Source organism: Cupressus sempervirens, chromosome 3 (assembly GCF_028749045.1).
Source record: "Cupressus sempervirens isolate cs-2001-9-10 chromosome 3, ASM2874904v1, whole genome shotgun sequence".
Taxonomy (NCBI): domain Eukaryota; kingdom Viridiplantae; phylum Streptophyta; class Pinopsida; order Cupressales; family Cupressaceae; genus Cupressus; species Cupressus sempervirens.
In genome coordinates this window covers 36,028,094-36,040,102 of record NC_143120.1, presented here as the reverse complement: position 1 = coordinate 36,040,102, position 12,009 = coordinate 36,028,094, and the positions used below count along the sequence as shown (strand labels likewise).

The window sequence follows — 12,009 nt, the reverse complement described above, 5'->3', positions numbered from 1 at the left end:
GCTTAAGAAAGATCAAAATTTCAAATGGGACCCAACTTGCCAGTGCAATTTTGAGCTCATCAAGCAATACTTAGCTAATCCACCTATTTTGGTTCCTTCAGTTGCAGGGTGCCCACTCATATTGTACATCATAGCTACTCCCATAGCATTAGGTGCTTTGCTAGCACAACTTGACAATGTAGGAAAGGAATGAGCTATTTATTACATCAGTCGAACATTAGTGGGCTATGAGCTCAACTACACGCCAATGGAGAAGGCATGCTTAGCAGCGGTGTTTGCCACCTAGATGCTACGTCACTACATGTTGAGTCATACTGTACAACTAATATCAAAGATTGATCCATTGAAATATATGCTCTCTTGTACAGTACTCATCGGACGACTAGCAAAATGGGTTATGCTTCTCAGTGAGTTTGACATTCAATATGTTGACATAAAGGCCATCAAAGGCCAGGCTATTGTAGATCACTTGGCTGATGCACCTTTAGTTGCAGATCACCCACTCATCATGGAATTTCCAAACGAATACCTCTATTTGATAGAAAAACAATCACTCTAGAAGCTATATTTTGATGGCTCCTATACATCTCATGGCTCCAGTGCAGGCATACTCTTGGTTACACCTCAAGGAAATTATATTCCTAAATATTTCAAGCTACAATTTCTGTGTACCAATAACATTGCAGAGTATGAGGCCCTTGTTGCGGGACTAAAAATTACCATTAAATGGAATATCACAGAGCTTCAGGTCTATGGTGATTCTTAGCTTATCATCAAACAAGCTTTGAATGAATATCAAACCAAGGATGACAAGTTACTACCTTACAAAGATCTAGTTGATCAATTAAAGGAGCATTTCACTCAGATCTAGTTCATATAGGTACCTAGACTCTAGAATAAGGTAGCTAATGCTATGGCTACTACTGGTTCTCTCTTGGAAATACCACACGAAGCTACGCAATATGAATTCTTGGTTGAGTAACTACATGAACCCGCATATGAGAATGATGAATCAACACAGATCTGTATCTTGGTTGGTCCCCAATCTCCATGGTACCATGAAATTCATGCTTACCTACTAAATGGTATCATATCTCCTCACCTCACACGAACCCAGTGCCAAAGCCTTATTCGCAAAGCTTCCCGTTACACTATCATCGCCCAAACCCTATATCATCGTGGTTATCATGATACTCTCTCTCGATGTTTAGATCACAATGAGGTTGTGATGGCTCTTAAAGAGGTACATGCTGGACTTTGTGGTGCTCACATAAGCAGAATGGTGCTAGCAAAGCAGATCCTTCAAGCTAGATATTATTGGCCTACTCTAGAACAAGATGCATGTGAATTTTTGAAATGATGTTTACCTTGTCAACAACATGCTAATTTAATACGGGCTCTAGCATAGGACTTGCAACCCATTGTACCACCATGGCCTTTTGCCTGCTAGGGATTTGATCTTGTTGGTCTTATTGTGCCACTTTCTTCAGAAGGGCACAAGTGGATAATCACCACCACTAATTATTTCACTAAGTGGGTTGGAGCAGTTCCGCTTGTTACTACCATGGGAGTTCAAGTGTCCAAGTTTATATTGTATCATATCATATGTCACTTTGGTATCCTAGCTACCATTTTCACAGACCACGAAGGTAATTTTGAAAACATAAATATGGAGGAATTGTGCACTTCCCTTCACATCCATCACTGCTTTTCTAGCCCGTATTTCCCACAAGGTAACAGTTAGGCAGAGGCAACTAATAAAACCTTGCTCAGAATCCTCAAGAAAGTTGTCAATGACTCTGGCTGTGATTGGCATTTGCAAATTAATCTTACCCTATGGGCATATCACACTTCATTCCGTAAAGCCACTAGCACAACTCCATACTCCTTGGTCTATGGTGCTGAAGCAGTCCTACCTATTGAGGTTGAACTCCCATCACTCTACATTTCTCTCCAAGGACAAATATCTGATGAAGAATATAGAGTGGCTCAACTTACTCAACTTGATCTACTTGATAAAAAAAGGCAACAGGCCTACGACCACCTCATGGTCTATCAAAGTCGCCTCAAGTGCAATTTCAATAATAAAGTCCATCCGTGCAATTTTCAGGAAGGTGACATGGTCCTTAAAGAGAATATGAAGGTTCAAGCTAACAGAGAAAAGACAGGCAAGTTCGAGCCCACATGGCTTGGTCCTTATGTGGTCACAACATCTTTTGGCTCAGGAGCTTATCAGCTATCTACCCTTAAAGGTGAAGTCCTAAATGATCCTACCAACATTATTTATCTCAAGAAATTCTACACCTAAGGACAAAATTTGCAAATAAAGGCACAAAAAATAAATAAATAAATAAAGCATCCAATGGTGAAAACTTGGCAATTCAAGCACCTTGGATAGGTCCCTGGTGAAAACCTAGCAAATAGGCACTAGGTGTACTATAACTCTTCCATTATCTATCACCAACACACACCCCTTTATCACCCCTCCATAATATATCACTCATCTCCCCCACTTTTCCAAGGTGTTCCTTATTGTTATTCGCCATGCTTCGCAACATCATCCTCTAGCACTTTGCACTATGCAACATCCCACCTCATGCCTGTATTATAGCATCCCATGTATCATACTCGATGTATCCTACCATTGTACTCTAGTAGATCTACCCTATCAAGAGCTTTTTATCCTTTTACTTTACCGTATGTAGCATATACAACCCATATAACATGTGTCTCATACCCCTGCACTAACCCTTGTCTCCCATGTACCATACCTATGTGAATACAGCAATATCTAGACCCTTGTACATAAATCACGCTTTTCAAAATCTCACCTAAACAAACCCATGTATTATAGCCATGCTATCTCCTCATCCTAAGCTTTCCCCCGTCATACATATACCTACTACTATGTTTTTCTATCTAGTCTCGAGTTTTTGTGTCCTTGAATTGTCATACTTATACATACTATCCAGGTCTTGTTGCAACCCGTCAGTAGCCCATCAGTTGATCTCTTTGGCAAAAGGTTACTTTTTCACTTTGCAGAATCTTTGGTTGTTTATTTTGGTTGATTGTTTCCACGTATTTTTTTTGTTGTTTCCTCCTCAAGATCGCCATGATCATTTCATATCATGGTGTATTTTGACTGGGGCAACTAAGGAGACCTGTTGGTTTCGATCATAGTCTTTTATTGCTTGAGAGTCAGTTTGATATTATCCTTGCATATTTCCAACATGTTTTCATCTTTAGATAAAACATGTGCACTTGGGTAATCTCATTTGCTTATGGATCATCCAGTATCATTCCAACAATGATATCTCTGAGACTCATGTGTGATGCTGGGGCAATCCTTGTGTGCCTGTTTGAGTCAGTCCTATAGAATTTTGGGGAAAAGGCCTTGACATTCTTAGTAACCTTGGCAGATCCCTAACAATCCTATATCAAATAAACTACTCACACTACATAGTGTTACTTCCTCATGAAGTACCCCATGCTCAAGCTTCCCCTACGCCTCACTTTTATTTTTAGAACCCTTGGTATTCTCCTCCTTATCATCACCCCTCTCCCTTGAACTGTCACTTTTTCCACCCTCAGAATCATTTGATTCAAACCCTTGAACATCAATTCGTATTCATTCTCATCATGATGTGATCCCTATTATAAGATACTATCCTAGCTCTAAAATCTCTGCTATCCTCCTGACTGCGAGTTTGTTGGTCACTCTTTTTCCAACATTATTCTCCTTAGTGTCAATATCTCCTATGATCACTTTTCATATCATAGAACACTATCATAAGTCAAGTATTGGTTATCCTATTCCACCATCATTGTTTATCTTGCATCTCCTCAAATCTTGTATGTTGTATTATCATAGCTCGTATCCCTTTATCATATCTCGGAATATCATTGCATTCAATTTTTTATGTTATCCTCACATGCTTATCATAAATCTCAGGTGTATCTTTTAGTTTGTGTTCTTTTTAGCATATCATAAATTTATGTTCTCTCTTTTAGTTCATTTTAGCATTGTCATTCATCATTAGATTATGATTCATTTTAGCATTATAGTCATTCATCATTAGATTATGGTTCATTTTAGCACAGTCATTCATCATTAGATTATGATTCATTTTAGCATAGTCATTCATCATTAGATTATAATTCATTTTAGCATTATAGTCATTCATCATTAGATTATGCTTCATTTTAGCATAGTCATTCATCATTAGATTATGATTCATTTTAGCATTATAGTCATTCATCATTAGATTAGGTTTCATTTTAGCATTGTAGTTCATCTTTAGTTTGTGTTACCATATCCTAAATGTCATGATATTATATTCATTTTCCATATCATAAATCTGTTGTTTGTCCTTTAGTTGGTGATTCATTTTACATTTGTCACTTAGTTTTTAGTTTGTTTTTATCATCATACAACATCATCTTAGATACTCTCCAAAGAAATCAATTCTCTGGGATCACATCACTTCCATCATAAGCCACATCACATCATCAAGATCGTATCAAAACATATCACACCACATAACATCTATCATACAGCAAATCTCATCATCATCACATCTACAATATCATAAGGAAAAATATGTCATCAAGGATCACATCAAATTACATCACATCTATGATATCATAGGTAAAACTCACATCACATCATATCTGCACTATCATAGCCAAATCACATCAAAATCATCATATATACAATATCATCAAAGCTCACATCTTGCATCAAAAATTGTCAGCACAATCATAAAATCATAGCACATATAGCATCCTGCATCACCAATCGTCAGCAATATCATCTGTCTATCCAACGCATATCAAACATTATACATAACATCACCAGTCCATAAACACATATCTCACCAGAATCATCAGATCTATATATCAATGAAAGAATGAAAGAATAGCAGTCCATCAGTTTACCATGTCCATATCATACAAATGGGTTTGAACCCACACAAAATCTTCATGTGTCTCAAAAATGTCGATATATACAGAGTAGTCAGTATCCCAAAAAGTCACCTGCTCATCGATGGTCAACCCATCATACCTACATCATCAGTCTCCTTCTCTGCCCCTCTCCTAGCCCCTAGTTCTGGTGGTGGTGGCCTCATCAGTCCTCCCCCTATCCCAGAGCTCTCTGCCTCCTCCCTCCTCCCCCATTGCTGGCTCAGCCCTACCCTCTAACTATGCTTTGTGTGTTGGGACCTGCTTGTACTCTCCCCTCCTCCCTACATCCCTATGTGGGTACTTGCTATCCCTGACCATGTAGGTTGCCTATAGTGCTCAATCTGTGATGCTGGCACTATGGCATGGTACCTCCTTCGGTAGAATCCAACCCTCTCCCTCAAATCCTCCATCTCTGCTCGTAGTCTTTGCAGCTCATCCAAACCTCCTCCCATTGCCACCTGCGCCAGTAAGTTCACCACCTCCACCACCAGCCTATCTCACTCCTGTTGAAGGGCGTCTAGTCTCCCATGCACCCCCTATCACTCCACCGTCATGGCATCCAACCTCCCCTCTACCCGACCCACCTCTGTTTGTAGCCTCCCCACCTCCACACCTGTCCTATTTTCTTACCCTTGGACTGTATCCTGCTCTTGTCTAAATTGGTCCTGCTCTACCCGGAGCTGATCTCTCTCCTACTGTGTGTTACGGAGCAGCTAGCTCATCACTATGTGTGTCTGCTCTAGCAAGGCATACTGGGCTGCCAATCTGTCATCTCCTCCCTAGGTAGACGATCCCCCTGCATCTCCTCCTGCTTCCCTCTATTGCCCCTGTGCCTCCTCTCCTCCTCTCTCTGGCTGGGCTCCCCTCTCCTCTGCTCTCCTCTTTGGCTGAGCTCTCCTCTCCTCCCCCTTGACCCTCCTCCTCTACGGGGCCGACTCCTCCTCTTGTGCAACCATTGCTGCCTGCTTCCGTAACCCCCTCACCACATACCATCCTTTTCGGGCTGCTCGAGCTAGCTCTCCTACCACCACCACTACCCTTGTGCCCTATGCTCTCCCCACTAGTCTTGGTCGCACAAAAGTATCTTGGTACTCCTGTGTGGAGCTCACATCTATTGCCCCGCCAAACCAATCCCACTACTGTGGCTCTAGCTCTTGCCATGCCCTTAGCAATCTGTCTCGATGCAAGGTTGGCTCGTACATTGACACTGGCTCGTGTGTGACTCGCTGATACCAGTGCGGATCTCCTAATGCTACCTGCTGCCACCCAAACTACCGTAGTGCCCTATTCGACCTGTATTGCTCTACCACATACTCCCACCTCCCAAACATAAAACAGGGGGAAATAGTATATGGGAGCTGCTCTCCCTCCTCTGCCCACGGTCCTAGGCCCATGTATGGCCTCCACACCACTGTCATTATCTCATCAATGCCCACTCTCCAGTAGTCCACTGAATCCATGTGGTGGTATGTCAATGGCTTGGCCTAGCCGTATGCCACTGGCTCCTCTAGCTACCTATCTCTACACCCCAATGGCCTAAGCACTGCAATATGCTCCCATGCCCATACCTGTAATAGTGTCAGAAACCCAATACTCCTCCCCTGTCAGCCACCACCCTAGTATACTATCTGATGTAGCTCCTAGTATAGCTTGGCCAACATCAGAGAACCCCATGCCACTCGGTGTCCCGCATTCATAATCGACATCACCACTGGAATCAACACTAGTGTAACCCCTGTACCACCTGTATCTGGGGCAATGTACCCCGAAACTAGCCCTAGCACATAGAAGTAGATCTACCTCTCTGTCATCACGTGATCCAAATGCTCATCTAGTATGATTGTCCCTGCCAAATCTTGTACTCCACTCCAGGCCCCACTAGTCTTTGTACAATCGCCTCTGTTGTCATCTCTCTAGTCGCCATGACTGGCGTCCCCCACACTAGCAGTCTAAATATGCGATACACATCCTCCAGCATCACCATAATCTCCCCATCAGTAGGTGAAACATCATTGTCTTACTGTGCCATCTCTCGCATAGCACTGTGACCATCACCATGTAGGTGTGGGTGTGGGGCAACCTCACCAGGTAGCCTAGTTCGATCACCTTGATCCATGCCCAATTGGTCGACGTCAGCGTCTCGCTAGCATGCAACACTGTTGCTCACCGCCCCTGTGACACTAATGCATCCAGGGACCACTGCACACCACCAAAATAGATCCAACCGTCAATTTTCTATCTCCTTGTTTATCCTCCCACCATCCCTTTCCTCAACCCTTACTTTTTCTGCCTTTATTCTACAAAACCATCATTCCCACGGACTTGCGTTCTCGCAACGCCTCTATACTCGCTTTCTTGCAGAACTCTTTTTTGATGGGATTGCGGTGTTGACCTTGGTTATCCACTTGACCTTTTTCCCTCGATCTTGCTATCGTGTTCCCGTGGTCTCTACACTTGGCGATCCCGCTGACCATTGTTACCGCAGGATCGCTTTCCTACACTATCCCCATTTTCCCACTTTCCTGTTGTGTAAAGACCTTCATCTGCAGGTACACGTTCCCACTACATTAATCACGCTCCTCTTTGTGGGGATGCAATCCTGCCTAATCTACCTCGTTCTCGCATAAATTCCCACCCCGGGATCGCTTTCCTGCAATTCCTATTTGGCTCCTCGCGCACCTCCCACTCGACGCTATTTTCACAAGATCACGATCCCGCTGATCTTGCTCGCGTTCTCGCTAAACCCGTGCCTGCGGGATCACATTTTTTATTTTTTGGGAATGATCTAACAAATGCATACTCAAAAATCACAAAGCGGTTTTAGACCCTACCAATCGATCGGGTGTCCTTCGTACTTGTACTCATTGCACTATACATGTTCGCTCGGTGCTCTAGTTGCCCAATACCTGCCATCGTAATCTTTGTTGCAGAGCTCCTCACCAACGATATCTCCTCCTTAATCTGATTGCAACTGACCCCTTCTCGCCCCCTCTTCACCCCTTATAGCCGACCCCGGTGCCCTGACTACCCCTCTCAGTCATCCCACCCTTCAAAAAAATTCCTATCTCACAACTACTACATTTTTTTTAGCTTGATCTCCTGTCACCAAAGTGTTATCCTTCTTAGTTCTACTTGCCAGACGCATCACTTTTCCTGCTCCATCAGCTTCGGTGCTCTCTGATAGATCCTTGTAGGATATAGCTTTCCTCCTATCTAATCTTGGTCCATTAGTACCTCATCCTACACATCTCATTGGCAAACGATTCTCTTTTGGATTTTCGCTTGATTTGGACTCTTCGCTTTGGGTCTTTAAGTATCTTTTCCAAAGAAATCTTTTTGTTCCCTCCTCAAGGTTGCCACAATCTTTCATATCATGGTATACCGCGAATGGGGCAATCTGTGCATATGGTCTTGATCAGGTCTTTTGTTTGTTTTCCTTTCTTTCTTGTGGGTTACCCAATGTCGGTTCCACGCTGCTTCCTCTAAGGTTCATGTGTGATGCTGGGGCAATCCTTGCGTGTTTTTTATGCATCAATTCATCAGTCCTCTAGAAAGTTAGTACAAAGGCCTTGCTGTTCTTGGTAACCTTGGTAATTAACCAACATTCCTATATTAAATCTAGTGGTAAACTCCATGGTGGTACTTCTCTTTGAAGTATCCCCCTGCTCAAAATGATTTGATGGATTCCCTTCATCTCCATTATCCCCCATCCATATCCACCATCCATCTCTCCCACCCTTGAAATCCTATTGCATCAACTTTATCTTCCCATCATCCATCCCCTCCTCCTGGTTTCCTTTTCTTGTGCTCCACTCCTTCATCCTCCCCCCAATCTTGGAAAATCTTAAGCTTGCTTCCTTTTGTAAAACTAACCTCCCTTTATCATTATCCCATAGTGAGAGTTTGAGCTAATTTAACCCCTTCTCTTTGCCAATCTGTGTCTCTACTCGTCTCGAATTCTTATGCTTTTCAAGGAGTCGTCGAGCCTCATCTTCTCTCTCTGCCACCTTCTTGAGGGGACATCTCGTAGTCTAGTCTCTCCTCTTCTTATCTGAGACTGGGGCAACTTTGTTGCTAAAACATCTTCCTCATGTCATTTATATTCAAACTTCTTTGAAATAGTGTTGTCTCAACACTATGTCAAAGAGGGGCAAAATGTAGACACCTAAATCTAATTACACCGCTTTGGTAATCCTATTTAGCTATCTCTAAAGGCATCATTAATTAAAATTTTATTTAATTAATCCTTTTCCATCCCCTAGCGGATTAATTTAATTAATCATCTATAGTCCTAATTGATAAATCAAATAACCCATTATTTATCAATTAATCCTATTCTCCTATCTAATTTCAAAAATCTCCATTTATTAAATAAATCTATTTAATAAATCTATCCCTCAAACCTAATAACCCCTAAGCCTATCCCTAATTCCTCCATTAGCCTAATCCACCCCATCCAACCATACTAACCTATGCTTAGTCACTAACTCACCCACCCTCATGAATGCCATCCACTTGCCCATCTCTAATCTAATCCTAACCCAAGTCTAATCCATCCCCTAATCATTTGCACATTCCTAAGCATGCTTAAGACTTTCCTAAACCAAGCCAAAGTCTCCTCTCAAAATATCCCACCCACCTAGTCATAAAGGAAGCCCACTATCCCTTAAATGCCCTTAAATGCTCTTACAAGCACTTATGAGGGCCATTTAAAGCCTTGGGCCTCCTTTGTTGACTCATCCATGCCCTTTCCTCCACCCACTCTCCTTGTGACATGTGTCACTCTTTGATTGGTTGTAAGGAAGCACAATCCATGTGCTCTCCTCTCATTCAATTTGAGGCCTCCTTAACCATTTCCACATCCTTGCATCTTAGCCCTCCATCCCTCAAGCCTCTTGCCTATAAATTGGATCCTCTCCCAAGCCAAAAAACCACAATCCATAACCTTAAAGTTACCATGCCATTTTGAGAAGCCAAATTCATACCAATTTCACATATCCACACCAAAATCCACATAAATTCCACCATTGAAGCAATTTGAAGCTTGAGCACACATCCCAAATCCACATAATAGACACATCTCTAAATCAAGTGATCATCCTCATTGAGAGAGCCTATCCATGACTCATATTCTCATTTGAGGACCTCACTTTGTCTCTCTTGAAGTTTATATTGATTTTGTTAGTTAATGTTTTGGTTTTTAAATAGATTAGTATTTATTGCTAACATATTAGTGTATACAATCAAAAGTTTTTTTGACCATTAAAGGAGTTGTTGCTTCATGTTCACAACCATGCTAGATCAGCTATGTCATCAGATCAACTAGATTTCAACCATCAAACCTGTCACACAACCCTATAACCTTTAAGCATTTTGCCACCTTGCCCAACTTTCTATCTTTATGTTGACCTATGATTTTATGCCTTTCTCTTGATCATGGCTTCTCTACTCATTCTCCTTTTTAACTATAAGGCTATGTGAAACTATGATGTCTTCATTCTATTCATATCACTACTTTTCAACTCCTTATCACTTTAGTCTTCTAACCATTACGACCCTGTGAACAATGTAAAAATGACCTTCTCACACCCTTGCCACAGTTTTGACTTAACAACCCTTTAACCGTGTGAAGCTAAAAAACCTTTATTCTTAATTGTTTTTCTCCATCAAAACTACTAGACCTCAAACATGTTTGAAAAATGTGACATTGCAAACACTACCTTAGATGATTGCTAGCTTATTTTGTTACTTGCAACTAGAGAACTTAACAATGGATGAAACCTTGCAAAGCTATGCCTAGCCCTTAACCATAATATTTCCTTTGTTTGTAGCCTTGTAACCATGAATCTTAACTCCAAATTCAACCCTTCAAAGATTTGAACAAAGCTTTTGGCACTTCATAGCATAAACCAAGGGTTAGTATTACCTTAATGCGACACTACGATTGCTCTAAACCTTAACTACCATGATCACCATTTGCACCTTCACAACTTAAAAATTCACTGCAACTCAGACACTTGTGATGGTGCAAAGACCACTTCATTTGACTATTTGATGTTCATCCTAGCTTTGCAACTTAAACCATTAACTCAGTAATTGACCCTGCAATGGTGTGAATAAAGTATTTCACATCATCAATAACTTAACTCTAGGTAAACCTTGACTATGTGTAAGGATGTGAAAGCCAACTTTTACACCATTGCAACTTGAAATGTCCATTGACCATGTTGACTTGTGATGCTATGAGGATTGCTCATCCAATGCTGCCTCACTTAATGAGACTCATCCGACACCTGAAACCACTTATTGCTAGAGCAATATCAATAAGCCCATCGCTTGTCTATACATCCATTTTTTGTGATTGCCTTGCACTGATGATTGCTATACCCTATAGTAATAATTCAATCTCTCACTCATTCTACAAAATTGTCTAACAAGCCTGAGTGGGAATGAAACTGCATTGTGTTTTTGTGCACCTGAAAATGCTAAATTTTTAGCCAAAACTACAGAATTGCATCATTGAATGCCCAAAAACTACATAACTTATCCCATGGAAGATGTCTCTAATCAGTTATCTGTGATGGGATAAATGGTGACAAAATTATCAACATTTCTTGGCAACTTAGAGGGGATGCTTTCCTGCTAAGTATGGACCAGTGGCCTTACGTAATCCATTGGGCATGGAGTCATAAAAAATGAGCCCTATTCTGCAAATAATTAGAAAATGATAACCTCTGCACTAGAAAAATTTCATCAAATCAGTTGAATTTAATAGCTTCTTGTATAGAATTAAACAGAGTGAATTGGTGTTGAAGATGAAACTAGGTGAGTCAGATGAGTAGAAGCAAGAATTGATCAAAATGTTGCATGCCCCTAAAAGTGAAGTCATGACTCTTGAGGAGGCAAGGGATCTAGTACAAAGGAGCACGATGCTACTGGTTCCTGGATGGGATTTGGAACAAGCATTTACGCTTGATCAAATTAGGAGACAAGAGAATACCATTTCATATGAGGCATATGGTGTTGGTGGACTGTAGAGAGGAT

General features: G+C 41.4%; 1 pseudogene; it reads left to right on the top strand.

Moving 5' to 3' along the window:
* The window catches only part of LOC149564652 (uncharacterized), a 70,131-nt pseudogene extending 64,508 nt beyond the window's left edge, over positions 1–5,623 (top strand).
* The last annotated feature ends 6,386 nt before the right edge of the window (positions 5,624–12,009 follow it).